General features: G+C 44.4%; 1 protein-coding gene across 1 annotated transcript in view; it reads right to left on the bottom strand.

Moving 5' to 3' along the window:
- MOGAT1 (monoacylglycerol O-acyltransferase 1) overlaps window positions 1–2138 on the bottom strand; it is a 40765-nt gene that overhangs the window by 1129 nt on the left and 37498 nt on the right. The gene's annotated exons all lie outside the window — the stretch shown is intronic.

Genomic DNA, 2138 nt, shown 5'->3' with positions numbered 1-2138 from the left:
GTTAAAAACAAATCTGGCAACTTCTATATATATTTTCAAAGACGTTTATGTAATAAAAAACATCTCACTTGTCTCAGATTTTGAGAGAACACAAAAATACATTGGCTTTGGTGCTTGCACTCACCGCGCCCCCTGCTGGTCCAATGCTGCTAGTGAAGCCAAGGGTTGAAAACGTTGGGGATGTTGGAGTCAGCAAACTGCTGCTCTCTGCTCTCACCTTCAAAGAGTGTGGGTATGAGGTCAGGTGGGCTCTAGGCAGTGACTGTGACTCGTAGGGGAGGCGGTTTCCTTTGTCCTACCCTGAGTCACCCTGTGATACATACAAGGCTCAGACTCATGTCAGTAATGGAAGGTGGTTAGTTAAGACAAAAACGAGCACATGTTAAGTCACAGAGAAGGGAAAAAGTGACAAATGACATCAGTGTGGGAGTTAAGGGGGCACAAAGAAGGGAGTGATACACACACACACACACACACACACACACACACACACACCCTTACTGTAACGCTAATGTTCTGAAAGCGCTGAGTATTGAACCAGATAGAGACTCAAGAAGCTCATGTGCAGTTTTCTTTGGTGGCGTGAATGTCAAATTTATACATAGTAGACAACAGTCCTGTTTAACTCAAAGAACTGGACACATAACCCTCTCACTGCCAGCTGTGGTTGGAAATACAGACCAGCAGAGGCTAATGTACGATGGGGTAGGACTGGGAGCTGGTGTTGCACAAATAGCACCAGGCTGGCTGCGGTCTAGTCCCGGCTCACCAGCAAGTGCACTGAGCAAGTAACTTTCTCTCTGGCCTTAATGCTCACAGGCATAGGATAAAAGAGTAGAACTCCATGATCTTGAAGCTTTCTCCCAGCTCTGAGCTTTGTTGTTCGAGGAAAAAATTGAGAAATCTACAAGCAAACTTGTAGTTTTACAAAACTAGCTTCTGTTTTTTTAGTGAAAGTATCCCAATGACAGAAGTCAATGTAACTATTTGGGGCAGGGGTTGGGGACTAATAAAGAGACACAGTGGTCTAAGAAGATGAAGTGTGTTGTTCCCAGCCGACTTTAACTAGGACTTGCGCATTCTGAATAGTGAGTCTTCTTTCCTATGAGCTATCCTGCAGTTAATTTCAGTCCTGTTCTTTTCTCATTAATAGTTTTATTATATTTCAAATGGTTCTTCCGGAGAGCTCAAACATGCCCATATATAATGAATTTGTCATCATAAGATTCTTCCCTTTAAACTGTGAGATGAACATAGTCTACTTGCCTTTTCCTTAATTACTCGTAGAGAAACCTAGGTGCTGAAAGTTCCTAAACTACGCATACAAAAAAACCCAAGAAATTAAGATTTAAACCCAGCCCTCCTGCCCCTGACTCCTAAACTAACCCAGAACTCGATTAGAGAGTAAGAAATCTTTCTTAATTGCCCTGTAGGGATAAAGCTTGAAGTGACAAAATAAAACATGCTCATCATGACCATGCTTTTACTAAAGCACTTCTCGGGAAACGAGGCTGAAAGCTACCAAACAACCTCCTATCGTGAGTTCAGTTCCAACATAGCTACTCTGACACTAAACTGCGTCTGTATTAAAATAAAGCTATTATTTATCGAAGGTCTACTAGATGGCATTCAATCAAACTCTCGGAACCTAGCGAGGCAGCCATTGCTGTCGCGGTCTTCGAATGAGAACAACTGGCTTGGGAAGGTTACTGAGCTGTCCAAGGAAAAACACCAAGAACTTGAATGGCAATGTCAGAGATGTGAGACTCTGCAAGGAATGGGCTCCAGCCAAAAGACAGCAAGATGAGGACACTGAAGCATCCACGCTCCCTCGTGCCTGCCGCATGACCATGGGATGGCCCCCTCACCTTCTGCATAAGGGAGGGCAGATGGAGAGTACATCTGATCAGGGCATGGGCTCTGAGGCCTTCTACCTTGCTTCAAATCTCAGTTGTATTGCAAACTAGCCCTAAGCCCTTCGGCCCAGCACTCAATTTTGGGGGGTCTCAGCTCATATCAAGGACCTGGTGTGTTATAAGCTTTCATCACCTTTTACTCTTACTATCATTAGAGCTCAAGGTCCTCATCTGCAAAACCAGGATAAAAAACATCCCTGCCTGGCCAGGCGCGGTGGCTCA

This window comes from Propithecus coquereli, unplaced genomic scaffold (genome assembly GCF_000956105.1).
Source record: "Propithecus coquereli isolate 6110/MARCELLA unplaced genomic scaffold, Pcoq_1.0 Scaffold18, whole genome shotgun sequence".
In the NCBI taxonomy this organism is placed as follows: domain Eukaryota; kingdom Metazoa; phylum Chordata; class Mammalia; order Primates; family Indriidae; genus Propithecus; species Propithecus coquereli.
This window is presented reverse-complemented; position numbering and strand designations above follow the sequence as displayed.